Here is a 19,239-nt window from a genome sequence, read left to right as displayed (position 1 = left end):
GTAAAACAGGTAAAAACTAACATCTTAGATATCTCAATAAAAATGTCTCAATATAAGCATATCTAAACTAAAGCTCACGATAATTTCCTTGGGATTGTCATGGATGGGAAATACTTTTGAAAAACCAAGCCAGCTATAGCTTCATTCCCAGATATTTAGTCTGCAAGGAAAGTAATCACATGAACAGTGATGCTATCAGGAATTGCACAGTAATTCAAGACTGTGTGACAACAGAGCTCTGAAAGAGGCATAATTTAATGGCTGAAAACAAGCCCATGCCCTCAATCTGCTCTAAAGGAGAGAGGCCAACCCCCTCCAAACCCCAGAGCAATTTGCACTAAGGATGGTGCCACTGGCAGGCACAGTGCCCTGGCAGAAAATGAACGTGTCCTGTAATTTCATAAGGTCAAGATTAAATTATAAGATGCTCTGTTGCTATAAAACAAGGTTGCTGCACACCTGGTATCATTAGGCAGCCACTCCTGGTGGGTGAAAATCCTCAGTGCCACCACAGTTAATTATGCACCCATGCAAAGGCAAAGAAGTTGTTTTCTATAATTGGATCAAAAGGATTGACAACTCAGAGTTAGGTTCAGAAAACAGATCTCTCTGCAGTCTTTTGTACTTCAACTAACTCCTGAATCTCACCCCCACCCCTGGACAAACACACCAGCAGAAAAGGAGCAAATACCATGCACTTGATAGGGACGGTGACCAAGCACACAAAGGCAGGACTCGTCTGAGTGACAAGTGCCACCTGTGATTAACGTCCCAGGTGACACAATGCTGTTCTGATCAGCTTGTCATCATCTAACCATCAGAAAGACACATTCTCGCAACGTGGAGCACACACAGAGCACGACACGAAGCAGCCAGCAGAGCAGCCCCCTTACAGCAGCATGCCAGGCTGGGACAGGCTGGCACTGCAGCTGAATGCCACCTCCTGTGCCCGGCTGGTGGTGTCAGCACTACAGATCCAGCTGCGCTCACCATTCACGTCTAAAAGAACAAGCAAACGACACCAGAGGGAACGAGAGGTGACAGCAAAGCGCGGCCTCCCAGCTCACCGAGTCTCCGAGCGTCCCATCCCTCACAAAGCAGGCGGACAAACCAAGCAGCAGCGCCTTGCTCTGCCCTGCCGCCGAAGGGAGCTGAAGCTTCCCCGCGCCCCGGTGCCCCGCGGAGCCGGGTACCCACCGGTGGGATGCACTCCAGAGGGCCAGAACCTTCCTGAGGGCGAGCAGGTGGCCCTGCATGGGCAGCGGGCCCGCGGCAGCCTCAGCTGCGGCCTGGGCCGGGCTCGGCGAGGCGGCGCAGGGGAGCCAGGCCAGGGGCACGCAGGGCGCAGCCAGCCCCGCTCAGCCTTTTAACAGGCGGCCGCAGTAATGACAGGGCAGCAGCCAGCCAGCCGCGGCTCTGGAGTAATTGCCCTCGCTGCAGGCACCCAGCCGATGAGACAGGAGCACAGCAGAGCCAGGCGACTAAAGCAGGGCACCAACAGCAGAAGGGATGCGGCAGGGAGACGGGGCCTTCTTGTCACCCCCCAGAAAGGCCCTGCCGTGGCTCTGAAGCTAAGGCAGGACGCTGTGTTTTAGTGACCCTGAGTTGTCCCAGCTCAAACACACCAGCTTGCCCAAAGGATTGATGGCTTAGCTCAGCCTCATCTGACGCTTTTTTCCACAACCTGAAATTATCTTAGAACTGTACAAGCTCCCATTCCAGTGGCACAGTGGAGACACAGCTCCTTGGGAAAAGATAACAAAAGGAAGCCAAGGCAATGGCAGCGGTTGTCCCTTCCCTCCTAGTTTCCATCAGCTCCCTGTGTGATCCCCAACACCCATGAAGAGAGCTCAGGAACAGATTTTATTGCCAGTTTCACAACCACACCTAGGGATGCTCTCAGCCCAGCCCTTGCATCAGGACTGTGGTTGGGAAACAGCCTGATCTCTCCTGGCTCAGACACTGCCTTTCCTCCTCCAGCAATGAGAACCAGCCCTGGGAAAGCCCTGTGCTTCCTGGTGGAGTGATACTGCACGGCTGACTGGGGAAAAGCTGCTCTCACATGTATCCCTCTGCTCCTCCTCTGCTGCTGCTTCTCCTCTGCCCCGGGGGGAAAGGGATGAAAAAGGAGCAGTAGCCTGAAATTAGTAAGGAAACGCCAGAAGAAATAAGAGAAACCACAAAGAAACATGGAGAAAGGCAGACAAGAGAATCCTTAGAGAAAAGGTCACCTAACAGAATCACACATGATAACTTTCCTGTGCATATTTGGTGCCATGCAATCAAATTAACCGCTAAATGTCTCATAGACAGTACATTAAAATATTGATTAAAAGGATTTCCTACCTTATTATATTCTGAAGTATAATGCCCCGGTTAGGCATACCTTGTGCCCATCCACATTAAGTTAAATAAGGGCATTTCTGATCCTGGAGGAAGCAGAAATTACTTGACCTGTCATATGGACAGTGAAGCTGAAGCACTGATGAATTTATAGATAAAGATCTTTAAAAAGCAGGTGTCTAAATTCACGGTCTGAGTTTCCAAAGCACAGAGCAGTTTGCAGCCCCCACTGACTTCAAAGAGTCCTTCTTGGCCATTCACACACTTTTGGAAAAGCAGGAAAAAAGATAAGGATCGCTTTTGATGAAAAGCTTGTGACTCAGGGTTGGGATGGGAAACAGGGTTAAGCAAAATGAAGGCACATCACAGGCTCAGCTCCAGTGCCCTGGTACAGTGTGTGTCTGCTAAATGTGTGATTATCTTCCCATCCCCATGCAAGCAGGCTGTATCTCCTCACTGCATCAGTAACAGGAGATCAGGGCACCTGCAGCTTCGTTAACCATGTGCTGAAATCCAGCATGCTTTCTTTACAGAGCACACATCCAGCAGGGCAGTGCTCCCTCTTTGATCTCCAGCCTGCTCCCTCTGGGAGTCCAACTCCCCTGCATGTCCCAGAGAAGGTGTCACCATAAAACAGGAGGACCAGAAATAAGGAAAGTGTAAATAATCCCACTCTCAAAGCAACATATTCACTCCACATCTCTAATTACAGACAGCCAGGACAGATCTATAAGCCTTGTGCTGGAGACAGGAATGTTTTTAATTACACCTGGTCCCTAGACTGCCAGGTAGCCAGCTGCTCTCTCAAATTAGCCTGCTATGGCTTTTCCCTCCTCCCCAGATACATCTCCAGAGCTGCTAATGCTGAAAGCAGCTACAGCCTGGATGAAAGATCCCATGGATGCCAACCGGGGCCTTGGCAATACTTCACAAGATGCTTTGCTGGATAGTGTCTCAATATTGCTAAAGAGAAATTAACAACCTCATAGTACAACATTTCTCTCAGTCAGCCTACATGCAAAGTAGTTTACTCAGATGAAAAACTGAAAGGGCACGATGGTTCCCATCTAACATTCCACCTCCTTCCACCAGCAGCACAGTGAAATTCCCCTTCTTTGAAGGCAATATGATTTCTGGAAAGAGGACATGAAAGCACCTCAGCATTCATCACTTCCAAGACACAACACAAGGAAGCACTTATACTTAGGTTAGCCTGAAGTACATGCCCAGGGGCCTTGCTTACAGCACGCCCAGGATTCCTTATGCAAGTGTTCATCCATAACTGGTGTTGAATTAAAACCCTGTCTGTTAATTTGGCACAGTATTAGCTATGACCTTCCTGTTTCCTCATGGCACAGATGCTGCAGAATGACCTTCAGCCACGCTGGCAGGAGCTGCCAATGTGCTGGGAAGCTTCAGGAAAGGCCAAGTCAGTGTGTATGATGGGTGTCTGACTGCTAAATCATCCTGTTCCTAATCTTTCATGCTCCTAAGAGGAAATGAAATTTCAAGCTAAAAAGTTAACTCTTTGTTTTGAGCAGAAAATGATTATTACCTTCAGGAGGAAAGCCAGTGCCACCCAGCCTCTGCCGTGGATCTGGGAACTGACACCACAGTGTCCTGTGCAGGTTGCTCAGTTACCAGGTTCGGCCAGGCAACAACCCTCAGGACGGAAACGGTGTTGGGCTTTTTTATTACAGCTCGGACACGTTACTGATTATTTCCAAAGTTCAAACCTGAAGCTTTTTCATTTCTGACAGAAGTGATGATGGTCTTGTGAGCTGAGCTGGGAGCAGAGATGCAGCATGTCATCCCCACCAGAAATGCAGTAAAAACTAAATCAATTGACTGAGAGTATTTGGTGTGGCCTAGCTGTCTCTTTGCAAAGGCCAGACTCTCAAGGTTTTATTATGCCCTGCATATAGTCTATCAAGGGGAACACAACCATTTCCCGTGTACTCTAGAGTAAATGAGAACAGAATCAGACTCCACAGTAATTGAGAACTGGTAGTGAACTTGCTCTGTAAGTCTCTCTAAGCCCCAAGCCACCCATCATGCAGACGGTATTAATTTTAAGGGGATAAATAATGCAGAGCAAAGAAAAAAAAACCCACAGTCAACCCACAACATTCCAGAGCTATTTACTGTGTGGGGCTTTTTGTCATTTGATAGTTTTTTTAACAGTTTTAAACACTGTCCTCTTGATTCATGAGTTTGGTCTCCAGTGAATACCAGGAGGTTTTTACAAGACCAGCAAACACTCTGCTATTATATTATTTTAACCCCAGCTGTAGCACTGGTGATCTGTGACAGTTTGATAGCTGCTGTATATACAGAGCTGGGGCTTGAATTTTTTTTCCTTTCCCCTTTTTTTTCCCCCCTTTTGGTGAGAGCTGGGGCCAAGCCATGGCAGACCATCTTGTAACGTGCCAATTTGTTCTGCTGGCGTCTCTCACCCTCAGCTTGTCACATGTACTTTTCAGCATAGACTAAAAAACTAATCAAAACAATCCTGCAGCGTGAAAGGTGCAGGCAGCGACTTCCTGACACTTGTCAGGAATTGCCATCACTGGGAATTCTCATGCCCCACCACCCACCCTGACTAACCTTCATAACAAAACAGGGCTCAATGCCTTCAGAAATGATTCGGGTCAGAGCAAATGTTGCTCGTGTTTTATCACCCGGGAAACTCAGAAACTTTCCAAGAATGAAGTTATGGGAGCGGGGCAGGCTGGGGAGCTCTGATGGACTGTCTCCCGCAGACAAGGAGGCCTCAGTGTCACAGCAGCACGTCCAAGGGCAGGCAGAGCGGGGAGCAAAGCGCCCTGAGAACCTGCAGGATGGACACCCCTTACAAACAGGTGGCTGAGTGCTAAAGAAAGACACACAGAGAGAACAAGCAGCAAGACACAGGCATGAATGGAATATATTTTACAGCCTGGCATGAGGAATTTAAGGAATTAAGACGGTTCTTTTTTGTTTCCCAGCTTAGCAGAAATATTCAGGCTTTAATTATCATTTGTCTTGCTGATGGAACATAAATCCCCAAGAATCCCCTTCTGGGGCACTCTGCAGTCTTTGACTTACCTGACACCCAGAAAGAATTTGATTTTGTGCCTGACATCGCTGTCAGCAAAGAAGAGGAACCGGTGTTAAGAGGTTTTAGCCTCCGTTGTTGATCTTGGCTTACACAGTTTGAGGACTTCGGGCAGATTGGCATTAAACAAAAAAAGCCCAATGTGCTTTTGCCCTAAATTCCAGGGTGCTACTCTGTGACAGGACTGCTGGCAGTGACCTTCTCCCTTCCTCCAGCACATGGCCTCAGGCCCCTCTATCCACAGGCTTGATCCTGCAAGGCTGTGCCCACTGTCCCCACACCAGCACAGGGGTAATCCAGAGCATTTCAGTGCAACTGCTCACACTCTTAAAGCTGATCATGACCTGAAAAGCTTTGCTGGATCAAACCAGAATATTTGGCACTGGGTAATTTGGGAGCCACTTGTTTTGGTGACTCATGTTCTACGAGCCCTTTAGCTTGAGCAGCCCAGCAAATACCCCCAGTAAGAGATAAAGGCAGTGAAACCACGAGGGCAGCGATTGCCAGACTTTGGGACAGTTCAGAGCTACACTGGAGCCTAAATCATGAATTTTTGGCTTGCCTTTGGCTACATCAGTACTCGCAAGTAAAGGAAACCTCCTGACCTCCAGGCCTGGAGCAGCTCACTGAACTGCTGGGGACACACCGCAGGATGCTGCACGGTGAGCATTGACAAAACTTCAAAACTCTGGAGCTCAGGTTTCAAGGAAAATCTCCTCTAATTCACCTTTGTTTCTGTCAGAGCCCAAAAGGGTTTAAAGACAATGTCAGGTGAAAGATCTGCAGGGAGTTAAAGCCCTGCTGACAGCCTGACTTTAATCCCCAGTGGTGCAGGATGTGTTTGGGTCTTGGCTCTGGAGCTCTGGCTACTCCAGCCACATCCCAGGAGCTGTATTCCACCCCATTAGCTCAGACTGTTCCCTCTGGGGTCACAGGAATGTGGCTGGGAATAAATAAATCTATCAGTTAGAGAGAAACCTTCTCTTTACATTTCTAAGGCCTGATGGAGTTTAAGCACAGGATTTAAAGCAGCTCACTCTGTTGTTCCTGTGCCCTCTGGCACTCCACATTGAACACAAGAGCCAGGTTTTATAGCATAAACAAAGCAGGCTGCTAAACAATTGAGCTGACAAACTGGTTGGAAAGGTTGTGCTTCCAATCTGGCAGAGGCAAGCCGGTCCCTTGACCTCGGGAACAAATACTGCCCCTTCTTTGAGGGAAAAGATGTCCCCAGCACCCTCCTGTCCTGTGCCCGTGTCAGGTGACAAAGGCAGGCAATCAGTACTGCCAGAGATCAGACGTTGATCAGGAATCCTGCTTGGCCCAGCCTTAAAACATACAGGCTAGCAGTCAAATCAAGGCATTTTGTTGTTTGGATTTTTTTAAATGCTGGGGTGTAACATGGGGACAGATCCCAGGGATCTTCTTTCCAGTCTCTATCCCATTCCTCTCTCTTAGTCTAGAAGAAGGAACTAGCAAAATGTTGGGTATCTGCCTAAGGAGAAGAACCAGAGGCAGAGCTCAGGAACCGGGAAGATCAGTACAGCTGTGCATCATCACAGTGAAATCTTCCTAAAGGCAACCAGTGTACTCCTCTCCCGGAAAACTGTTGTAAACTTTGCTCATTCCTGCCTTACGTAAGCATCACCACATACTACCTGCCTTCAGCATGGACTGTGACCCACAGCAAGCAATCCCAGCAGCAGCTATTACACCACACTCTTCATTTCCCTGGAGGGAAGCTGGAATGGCAGTGACACCGAAAAATAAAAATCTTCTCAACAAGCAAATCTGATCTGTAGTGAATCCAGCTTGGAATGCTAGCCCCTAAGAGCAAAGGTTGGTAAAGAACCTGAAATGTGACAACATGAACTCCAAGCTGGCAGATTTAACCCAGAGTCATTTCCATTAAAAAGATAAGATCCTTCAGAATTCTTAGGCAGCTTATGGTAACTAGGAACCCTTGTTCATTCTTTTAAAAAGCCATTTGTCACAAACTCTCATTCACCTCCCCCACACACACAGGGGTGAGTCAGATGAATGATGTCTGTCTGTTAAGCTCTGTGACAGAAAATATGTTAATAACTTTGAAATTAAAGCAAGACCCTTTTACATACACCTTAACTATGAAAACACAATGCTCAGCTCTTAGGCCTTTTCTTTAGGCAAAGGTGAAGCTCTGGTGCCAGCCTGGAGCTGAGGGACAGAGCTGGGAGTGCAGTGGGATCTCCCATGTCTGGCTACTGCAGAGGAAGTGACACCACCTCTGGCCAGCACAGAACTGGAGCTACTGGTGTTTGTCAGCCACCAGCACGCTTTGCAAAATGTCAGTTTTCAGAAGCGGCTTCACACGGAACGTCACTATTAAAATAAATGTTCAGAGGCAATACACCCTGTCAGCAGTAAGCAGTGACTTGCTGAATCATCCCTGAAGGTTCCTGTGATGCCCTCTGGGCTGATGCCGACTGACTGCCTGCCTGATGCCATACCTGGAGATTCCTGATGCCTGAGGGCCTGCCTTGGATTTTGCTCTGCTTTTATGGCAGCAAGCACTGCTGGTTTGTAACCCACCTGTTTGTATGAGATACAACCATGTAGATAACAATGAGCAATAATTCTGAGCCAGAGTCCTGATTCCGACATCCAGCACACCTCTCTGCCAGGCATTGATCACTTACTGGTGAAATGTTTGGTCTCAATCCCCTCACTCCAGCACTGCAGGACTAGACCTGATCCAAAGCACCCTCTGGACAGGAACTAGCTCATGAAGTTGACCAAGCCATTTGTAAAAATAGATTTAGGACATTGCAAAGGAGCTGCTCCAGCCTGCCACCTGCTAAAACTGAAACTGGGGACTGGTCATTAGCGCCAAGTACAGCTGACACTGCTGGACCAGTGTCCATTATCAGACTGCCCATCCCTCAGAGGCTCTGACAAAACTGGGACAAGGAACAAAGCACCTTTCACCCCAGAGCATGTTGTGGGTCACAAGGTCATAAGACACAGCTCAAATTAACATTTTGTTTGCTGCAAAAAGGTCCAGGGCCCTGGAAAACAGTGCTCTGCTCATGGCCCCGATCAGTGCTGGAGTGTGGGCAGCACTGGGCAGGCAGCTCAGGCCTGCAAGCACTACTCACACAAGCAGTCCTCACTGCCTGCTTAGTCCCACTGCAGCCATGAGGAGGGGGTGTCCATGCAGTCCTGCAGGAGGAGAGCCCTTAGCCATGGAAACATTTTATGGGGACATTTGATCAGCCACTTCTCCTGTTGGGACTCTGCAGCATTTCCCAGTCCATCCCTTTGTTTCTCCTTTCTTTTCCTCTAGTGCTTGATCTTGTCAGCGAGGCAAAAGCTCTTGGAAAGGTTTCCCGATGCCCCACACACGTCACAGGCTGGATGTGCTGTGTAGCAATGTCATCATGGAATCATTTAGGCTGGAAAAGACCTCCAAGATCCTCAAGTCCAACCCTGCCCTTGTCAACTAACCCATAGCACTGGGTGTCACGTCCAGTTGTTTCTTTAACACTTCAGGGATAGTGACTCCATCACTTCCCCAGGTGGCCCATTTCAATGCTTGACAATCCTTTCAGTGAAGAAATTCTTCCTGATGCCCAGGCTCTGGCTGTTCAGCTCTCTTCAAGCTGCACCACCACTCACAGGGTCAGTCAGCACTCCCTGCTGCCCTCCCAAACAGCACGGGGAGGAGAAGAGGCTCTTGCTGCCCTACTTCCATCAACAGACATGTCTGAGCTGCAACTTGCCTTTTGGGACTTGCTGGCCTTGTTATGTAAATTATATAATTAACAAAATACCCCAAGAGACAAATGGGCAGTTTGCAGAGCAAAATCCAACTCCACATTGTTCCTCACTGATTTTGTCTCAGCACAGCTCCCTTTTGGCTCACTCTGAAGCCATTCATGTGCCCACGCCCACCCACACCCATTCCCACACCAGGAACTTCCAGCCCCTTGGCTTGTGATTTATCTTCAACTGCAAAGATATAAAGCACGACACAACGCTGACTTTCTCTGGGCTCTCCTTTGCAGCAGAATTGCTTTATGGCATCTCCTTTATGGTTCTTTGTCATGTGTTCTTTATTCCTGAGGAACCCTGTGAACACTGCACTCAGAAGCACTGCAGAATCCTCAGGGACAGCAAAGTGCTGGAATTAAAAGTGATTTCCAGCAGAGAGCTCAAGTGAAGCAGCAAAACTTTCAGCCAAGCGCTTACTGGGATGACAGGAGCAGACCAGTGTCCTATATATTCTCACACTTAGGGACAGCTACAGGCACCTGGGCTCTCTATTATCTGCACTTTCAGAGGCACAGGAATTACATTGGTAGTACTCATGGTGGCAGCCCCATGCCAGAGAGAGAATAAGCACTCAGTCACTGAGGCAGAGGTGAAGCAGGAAGATGCAGAAATACTCTGGGCCTGTGAGCAGAGCCCCATCTTCCAAGCCTTGGATGGGAGGGAGAATGATGAAGAATCTGTTCCCCTTTTTAGCTACCAAAGGCTCATTCTTGGGTGGCTGCAGCTGAGGAAGGCAATATTTTCTTTTCTAAGAAGCAGTTCTCACCATCTACTTAGCAGGAAAATTCGGGCTGCGGTTACAGCAACCAGTACAAAGACATTCCTCTGAAAATTAGAGAGAAAGACCTTGTATTTTTCTTTTAATTGCCTTTTCATACCTTCAGTGGTGCAGGGTATTTTGCCAAGTGCACCACACATGGCAATCAAGCCTCACAACATCCCTCACCTGAGGAAGGGCTGTCACACGTACTGCCTGCACAGAGAAATGGAAATACGCAGCAGTAAACACCTTGCCTCCCATCCCACAGTGAGTATGTGGCACAGGCAGAAATGATACCCAGGCATCCTGGCCCTCTAATAGTTGCACACCTACTAATCAGGCTTTACACATGTAACTACAGGCCTTTAGTTTAATGCTGTCTATGAGGAAAGAAGTATACTGCTGTTTTTTTTAACAGCAGATATTAATTATCCTTTCCTTAATCTTCCACAGGGATTAAACAGTGAGGAATAATACTAGCTGCCTTACCCCCAAATTTAAATGTTGAGGGCTGAGAGTTTGTGTTTTTCTTTGCCCCTAAACATTGCCCTGAAGGGCTGCTGTGTCTCTGCAGAGCACGAGGTGTTCCCACGTAGTCACACTGAACACAGGGCTTAGTGAAGGGCTCCATTTCAGGCACACCAAAAAGCCTCTTGTCCTCCACAGTGCAGAACTGGACTGTGACGAGATGATAGCTTGGCTCTGGATAGATGGATCAGGATAGATGCATCCCCTCAGCCACCCAGGCTAGGTTAAACCTTCACACCCTGCCATAAAAGGCAGCACAGACCTTCTTAAAACAGTCCAGGGGGTTCTAGCCCTTCTACACAGAAACAACCACCTCTCCTGCCTGATAAACTGGCACCCCGTGTCAGCTTGTGCTTATGTCTAATAAATAGCCAGGGCTGAAGCCACTGGGATTTGCTCCTGGAGGGATAAGGTCACCCACTGCCTTGATTCCAGGCCTGGAACAACAGCACTTGCTCATATCCTTAATGACATCACGAAGCTCGTGCCTTTAAAAGACTTCTTAAGAGCAGCAGGAAAAAGAAATGCCTGGGAGGTTCCAAAAACTCATGTCTGAAGGTTTAATAGGTTGATTTATGGGTCTGGGTCTCTCCCACTGTGGCTCTAAGTAAATGTTCAGTTAGGATTTTGTGAAGGGCTGGCGATCATTTCCTGCTTTGTCAGCTTTACTGAACGGAGCTGCCGCTGCTTCCCTTCCAGAAACAAGGCCTCTCTGATAAGAATTACTTGAAAAACAAGAGCAGTTCAAATTCCAATAGCACTAATTCATCATTAAGCTCAAACTCCTCCTCATGCTGTCATTCTAAAAGTCTATGCCAGACTAAGGAAAACAGAGCTAAAAAACACAGAATAAAAGTGCTTGGATCCTGAAAAAACCACAAATGTACTATATTTGCACTCGGTCACTTTTTACCTAGCAATGTGTCAGAAGAACAAGGCAGGGGGGTTTCTCAGGTGATGAACATAAGGCCCTTCTGAGGATTTAGCATCTGCCAGTGCCAAAATGCTTTGTGCTCTCTATGAGTTCACAGCTCTGTTTCCAAAGTGTGGTTACATGTTAACTGTGAATGAAGTTTTCCCTACTCTCAGCTGGGCACAGTGTGTGGCAGGCACATCCCGGGAGGGGACACTCACAGGAAACCAAAGGACAAGGGGGCCCTGAGCTTTCCCAGTTAAAGGGAGGGCTGGCAAGTGTCACAACCGAGCCCGTGTGGATTTTGCTCAAGATCTTCTCCCACAAAAGCTCTTTTTTGAAATGTCACAGGGCACTTCAAGTGTCCTGGAATTTACCAGCATCATCCAAGAGGCACTTGGATGTGTAAATAAAATAGCTGTGCACTTAGTCCCGGCTCCCAGCATGTAACCTCTGTGTAGGAACAAACCTTGTCAGCTCTGATAAGGACATGGGCTGGTTACACAAAGGTGAGTGGCCCCACAGACGCACACTATGAACCAAAGGAACTTCTCAATTATACTGTTGTATCACCCAAACGTAAAGCAATCCAAATCTACCATAATCCAAGGAGTTTGGGCTTGGATACACTGGGTACATGCGTGGGTCTTGGAGGACACCTCATGTTGACTTTTAAGAATTCCTGCTTGGAAAGTGTCACATGTAGTGTTCATCATGCTGAGATGACCAGGCCAACATGTGGCCTCTAAAACCCAGACATGAAATTAAGCAAGTGCTCCTCCACAAATGCCTGAAGAACCTGCATAGCCCAACCAATTCAGGAAAACCACAACTGAAGTGATGCCAACAGTGCATTTGAAATACAAAAAGATAAATAACCTGAAGGACAAGTGACCACAGGTAAAAGAAGTGTGAAAGAGGCATGGGAAAAGGTACAGAGCAAGCTGGTGCTAACCTTTCCAAAGAGAAATCACTCTAAGTAAATTAATAAAAAAACCAACATCTTTTTCTCTGATGCCCAAATATCTAAGAACATAAAACGACACTTGGGCTTTCCTGGCTGCACCTGAAAGGCCTCATCACACAACTCTCCTCGAGGTGCTCCAGGGGAACTGGAAAAACAGCAAAGAAATGGCAACACGAAATCAAAAGCTGAGAATTATTCACACCAAATTGTCTCCCCTCAGTTGTCACTCCCAACCTCCTGCTCCAGCAAAGCCGAGTCAAAAACTGCCCTGGAAACAAACCCCTCCTTTTGTTCTCTGAAGACTAGAAGTCTTTTTATATTTAAATGAAAATCTGTCAAACTAATTATGTGAATATGTAATGGTCTCATTTTGTACTCATTAGAGAACATGGTAATGGCCATAAATTCCTCTGACGGAGCGTGTATGTGTGAACATGAATGTCTGCTAACGTCTCATAACCTTCAGGCTGGACCACGGCTTTTGTCCCCGGGTTAGACCTCTCGAGACAAACAAAAGGCCCAGTATTGCTTAAATTAGATGCAAAGTGCTGTGTTACAGCAATATGATAAGCATGATTCTTGTGCACACAAACAGCCCGGGGGAGCGCAGGGAGCGTTCCCACCGTGACAGAGACGTGGCCCCGTGTCGCTCGGTGACGCTGGCCATTGTCCCGGGCCATGTACAATTTTCTGCTTCACGATAAATGGGCAGTACAGCTGTTGCTGTGGGCTGCTCTGAATGTCCCGTCAGGAGAACTTCAATGGGATGTGGCATTCTTGGCATTTTTTGGGTGCTTTTGATGTCCATAGATAAAGAGAAGGAATAAATATGGACAAGCAGCACAGAAATAAATGTGTAGGTATTATATCTCATTCATCATTGACCTTCTTCTTTCACTTATTTCTCTCTGTCTTCACATACTGATGACAGATAACTTTTGAAATAAAACTGGGCTGGCACTAAAATGAATCCCAGTCTGAATTTAACAGATGCAAGGAAAAAAAATGACATAAAAGAATATCCAATGCAACATGTTGGAGCTGAGGCAGAAAATACTGAAGAACATTGATGATTCAGGAGGTGTGTTGCAGTGTAGGAACAGCAGCAACACTTCATAGGGAGAAGTGGGCTCCTGGGCAGGATGAGGCAGAAGGCACAGACTTGTCTCAGCAGACTCAAGCCTACATTGCTGGTTTGGTTTTGAAACGTTATTCTGAATGGTACAAAGAACAAAAAGCATAAGAAACACTGAAGAGAGAGAGGAGGAGACTGAACCTTAACAGCCCTCAGTCATCTACAGCTTTCCTTTACTGATCCCACTATCTAAAACCAAAACCACCCAACTCGGCTTCGTTCCCTTGCTGCTGGGGGATTGCGACAGCGTCCATGCCTGGATCAAAGACCTTATTCTACATTAGAACAGCTTTCAAGGAGAGAGCACAGCAAAGACACAAGCTGACACGGAGGTGCAGTTAAATGTAGGCCAAGTTTGTGACCGCTTGGTGCAGCTCAGAGCATCCCTGCACAGCTGGCTCTTGCTCTTGGCTCTTTCCAGCCACAACCACAATGCCTTGTGCCTGTAGGTCAGGCTGGCAGCTCACAGTGCAAGAGCTGCTGGGGAGGCAGAAGAGGCTAAAGAGGCAGGAAGTGCTGCAGAACCCGTAAGAACACCCAGACTGGCTCAGTGAAGAACTAAATGTGACTAAAGACACCAAGGGCTTGATTTTAATTGTTTTCCCCACGCCACTCCCCATGGTTTTTTGGGGGTCATTTACTGGGAAGGATGGCTGCAAAGAGCATGGCTATGACTGAGTAAGCTCCTGACTAAAGCCCAAATCTCTGGTTGCAGCAGCACTGCCGTTTTCCCTGAATGAGATCAAAAGTAAGAGATAAAACATATGAGGAGGTGAAAGGCTAATGGCTCCTGAAAATAGTTCGGTGGTGATAGGACTGAGATTATTTCTTCGAACAACATTTCTCTCATTAAAAGCAGGTAGGTATCAGATTTTAATGACTTGTTTTTTCCCATCTGGGTAGGGCCAGAAAGACTTGACTCCCCTGTTCTCCACAGTCGTCTTTCAGAAGAAATGCTTACCTGCCTTCTTATCACGGTTAAATGATACCCGTGCTTGAAAGCAGGATTTCTACCCTTCCCCACAACCTTGGGCAAATATACCTGGTTCTCAGAGAGCTGACAGGAAGGCAAATCCCCTATTGCAAACTGACAGCTGTCAAGTGATAATAAATACCTGTAATAGGGAGAGTTTTATCCCTCCTCCCTGTACATATCAGCTTTCACTGAAATTATACCCTGCTCCCTGTGATCAAGCCACTGTAGCTGTGTGCCCAGCTTCAAACACAGCCCTGAGCACTGAGGAGAAAACTACTGAGTTTCCTCCCCTCTCCTCTTTGTGACATCTCCTTTCAGAGGACATAAAACTGCCAGTTCCGTGATTCCCTCTTGTCCATGGAGGATTCTCTGCAAATCTTGGTATTTGTTGCATGCTGTTAGGCATAGAAATAAAATGCTAAAAGAACACTAAAGAAACCAATATATTGTCTGGGAGAGTTAAATACCCCTAACTTCTGAATGTCTCACGTCAAACCTCTTGAAACACTCGTGTAAATTTGCAACTTACAAGTCCTCATCTTAAAGGAATTAAAACACTTAAACACAATCCACTTTGCTGAGTCACAGCGAGAGGTTGAGCAATGTGCAGGAATGAGGCCTCAGCTGCTTGACAGCAGGAAAAAAAGGTTAAGGTATGGGGAGAACAGAAATCTGCATTTCAGAAGGGAATTTCCAGAGGAAAGGAAGGAGTAAAACCATTCAGACAGACTGACAGTCTGTTCCTGCCCCTGCTGACAGAATAAAGGCTCTTTCAGCGCTAACCCTTCCCCATGGCATGCCACTTCACACTGGTGAACAGAAGACAGAGTTCTTGTGTGGCAAAATCTTCCCTAGCACGCGCGTTGGCATCTCTCAGTACCAGCAGTGATGCTGAGCTACCTGTAACCTCAGAGAACCCAGTCCCACCACTTCACGATGCAGCAAAACCCCTCAGCCACGACAGAGGAGCTCCGGGGCCAGAAGAAAATGATGGGCACAACAAATCAGCCCACTGGGACTATTTACATCAGTTATAACCTTGGTACTTGTAATAACAAGGCAGAAGTGATCTCTGTTTCATTGAGGACAATCAAGTGGTTGTACATCCACTGGAGATTTTACTGACCTCACGGCAAACCCAGGTTCACACTTGATTTGAATAGAACTAGATTTTGGCAATTTGTTTTCATTACATTGCAAAGGTTCCACATTGCTAAAGTTTGGTACCTCCTTGATGTTTCTCACAGGCAGCTCCTCCAAGCACTGACTCTTCCTTGTCCTCGCAGCAGCCAGCTGACTCCAGGTCCTCTCTACCAACCAACCCACTCTTTTATAGCACTCTTCTTGTTATCGGCTACAGCTGTGGCCTGTTAAAGTCAGGCCTGCTCCTAATCTTTAATAATTGGCTCAGCTGCAACTCCTTAAGGGGTAAGATTACTTTCTATACTACCTTTTACTTATATTCTATCCCCCTAAAGCAATTAACAATAAATTACACACATGGGCTCATGTCCCAGCACAAAAAGGAAAACGCCTCCCCAAACCAAACGCAAGCCGAGCTCTACAAGGCTCTTTCTCCTTCAGCAGGCATCACTCCGGAGCAGGAATCCCAGCCCCGTTCCCGCTTATTCATGAGCGCGCGCATGCAGGAGCAGAGAAGAGGCTCGGGAAGAATTTCTTTACAAGAAAGAAGCAGCAGCCCCATTCCTGAGCCGCTGTTGCTATGGGCCCGCGGGGCTCACAACAGATGGCAGGAGAGCCATCCCCGCGCCCGGCTCTGAAGCTGTCCACTCAAGCATGCCATTCGCATTCCCCGCATTCCGGCGGGACGCGGCCCCGGCGAGGGCGGCCGGTCCCCGGGACACCGCGCCGCCCTCTCCTCTCCTCTCCTCTCCTCTCCTCTCCTCTCCTCTCCTCTCCTCTCCTCTCCTCTCCTCTCCTCTCCTCAGCAGAACCACAAATCCTGTCGGGATACGGGATTTCGGTACTTGCAGAGTTTCACTGCCTGGGAGAATGTGGTTTGCCGACCAGAGGCTCGGTCCTGGACACTGTTCCTGCATCCTTGTAGTGATCTGATGGGGAGTGAGAAAACAGCCCCGAAGGGCCTGATCCAGACCCTGATGCAGGGCTGGGCATCTTCCTGCTCCCTGGGTGGAGGGGGCAGCAGCCTTCAGGACAGGGGCTTGAGGTGGGGAGGGCTGGATGGAGGCAGAGACGTCCTCTTTGCTGCAAAGACATCATTGCATCCTAACCACTTGAGGGGGGCACAGTTCAGAGCCAAGGCCACGGCCAGAAAGGATTCACTGTCCAACAGGTGTTACAAACAGCTGAGAAACATGAGAGAAAGTGAGCAGAGAGAAACCAGTGTAAAGATGCACTAAGAGAAGTGGCAGGTGGGGAAAAGCACAATTTAAGAAGCAGAGATGTCCAAGTATATAGAAAAGGGACACCAGATGCAGCAGCAAAGATTTCAGGTACAGCATTCTGCCTTGCTGCTCCATCTAGGCTGCAGTAGGGCAAGATTACCTGCAAGAGCCCCCAAAGTATGCCAAACCTTGTTGAGGGTTGAACTCCCCATTCCCAGGGAGTTCACGGTCCCAGACTTCCCCTTTTGTGCCCTGCAAATCCCGCCTGGGAACCAAAGCGTGCCCGTGACTCCCAGCAAAGCTCTCCCAGGGCACAGGCCTGCCAAGGAAAATGCACCCTGGCTCCCGTTGGACACTCAATGGCAGCGTTCTGCTCTCCTACACCCAAACAACGGCGGGGCTGGCTCTGCAGTGAGCAATCTGAACGCGATTTGCCTGTCGCTCGCTGATCACACAGGAACGGGGCTCTTCGGGGCTAATTTGCATTTGGCTGCCGGAGCCACCGGGTTTTCCTTTTCCTGAGGGGTGTTACAGCAAGGATGCTGGAGACAAAGGGGCAGATGCTGTGGGCCGGCCGTGTGCAGCTGGCCATCGCATTGTGCCGAGCTGCAGGGCTGCTGCTCCGAGGCAGCCTGGGAAATGCGCTCCCTGCTCCGGGCAGGCTCAGCCCAAAGCCAGCGCCGCTCTGCTTCGGGCATGGGACTCGCCTGACCCCCTAAATGCCCTCCTCCCAGAGAATGTCATTTTCTAGTTCCTGTTCTTTCCGGTGCAGACATGGAGCAAGCCATGTTGGAGGAAAGAATCTGACTTCTGCTAAAAGTCGTTCAGGTGGCTGCATGTGCAGTCTTTTCTGTGCAGGCATGCAGGAAATTCTCCCTCCCTCTCTCACACGCACAATGGTTTAGATTTGGTATTTACGAGCTTAAGCTGGAAATAAAGGAGGAATGAAATTTCCAGGTGGTGCTTTCTTTCTTTCTTTAATCTTTGCTATGTTTCTCCCTCCCTGTCTTTTCTATCAGTCTTTAATCAAATTCCTGCTGTTACTTTTATTGAACAAAAGAGATGCTGGCACAGCCCTGAAATGCCTCTGTACATGGGTTGCCCTCTAAAAGCCAAGTTGCTGCGATTTATTACTAAATGGTCCCTGCAGACTGTAATTTATGAAAGGCAGAAAGAAACGTCCAAGCTTTGGCAACTGAGGTAAATGCTAATATCTGGTAATTCTTCAGCCACTTGGGTTTCCATGAGGTATTGCCTTTAGCCCTTTGAAAGCATCCAAAAGACTTCTCTTTAACACAGTATAGCACACCAGAGAAAACAGTAGCATCAGCCTGAGATGAATTTTTTCAATTTGCTTGAAGGGGGTGACCACCCAAGCTCTTTAATTCAGGCATCTCTTCAAATTTCAGATGGGAGGTTCCTCTGATTGCTGCAGCCTGGGAACAGCCTGTTCACCCCTGTAGGCATCAGGCCAGGCAGGGTGGTGGGATCTGTGCTGTGAAACAACCTCTTCCTCCACGCTCTGGATCCTTGTCCGCTCCACTGCCTCAGGAATCTTCAGGGATACTCCCATGCCCACTAGCTTTGTCCCAGTATTCCACTAGCACCACTACAACCTGCACTGCCAACTTTCCCTACGCACAGTGGATCACCACAGCTCAGATGAGAAAAACAGTTACAATTTCCCTTGAAGTGCACAGCTAAAGCTTTGGCCCATACTCAAAGATAAAACAACCCCAAACAAACTCCAAACTAAAAATACCCTAATAGCAATGAGGCAGCTAATGAGTTTGAAGATTAGTTAATGGGTTTACTAAAGGAGTTCATGTGTCAGGAAATACTCAAAATCAAATCCAAGTTCAATGAACTTAGTTTTATGATTCATGACCAATCTAGAAGGGCGGATAGGTGTGTGTACAACATACGTCAGGTCTCCAAAGAATGCAAATTTGTGCAGGGCCACCTGGAGCTACAGTGACTGCCAGCACTGGAGCTGTACTAATCACCATCTCTCATGAACCATCCTCTTTCACATTCTCTCTCTGCTCCCTGCAATGTTCAAACAAGAGCATATCCCAGATTGTGGGCTGGTCCATCTCTGTCCAGCAGTGACGTAAAGTTCGTGCCCGGTTTGCTACCCACTTTAAATGACTCTCCACTTATAAAAGATGAAGGCCAAGAAGAGTGCCACGAACTTGAGCATGGATTCTTCCAGACTACCAAACTGCAAACTGCACCCTACAAATCGTGGTGCGGATGTGAGTCAGAGCCCCTGATGGCGAAGACTCAGCATCCCAAGTGCATGGCATTGATATTACCCTTGGACACCGAGGGTGGGGAT

At 47.9% G+C, this 19,239-nt stretch overlaps 1 protein-coding gene across 4 annotated transcripts in view; it reads right to left on the bottom strand.

The window, feature by feature from the left end:
• SHROOM3 (shroom family member 3) overlaps positions 1–19,239 on the bottom strand; it is a 109,264-nt gene that overhangs the window by 48,450 nt on the left and 41,575 nt on the right. The window contains exon 1 of one of the 4 annotated variants that reach the window (XM_064710148.1): positions 15,760–15,815. The exons of the other annotated variants lie outside the window; for them this stretch is intronic. The gene's annotated coding sequence lies outside the window, so the exon portion shown is untranslated. Of the gene's footprint in view, positions 1–15,759; positions 15,816–19,239 lie in introns of those variants that run through there. 4 annotated transcript variants of the gene reach the window in all.

This window comes from Zonotrichia leucophrys, chromosome 4, assembly GCF_028769735.1.
Source record: "Zonotrichia leucophrys gambelii isolate GWCS_2022_RI chromosome 4, RI_Zleu_2.0, whole genome shotgun sequence".
Classification (NCBI taxonomy): domain Eukaryota; kingdom Metazoa; phylum Chordata; class Aves; order Passeriformes; family Passerellidae; genus Zonotrichia; species Zonotrichia leucophrys.
This window is presented reverse-complemented; position numbering and strand designations above follow the sequence as displayed.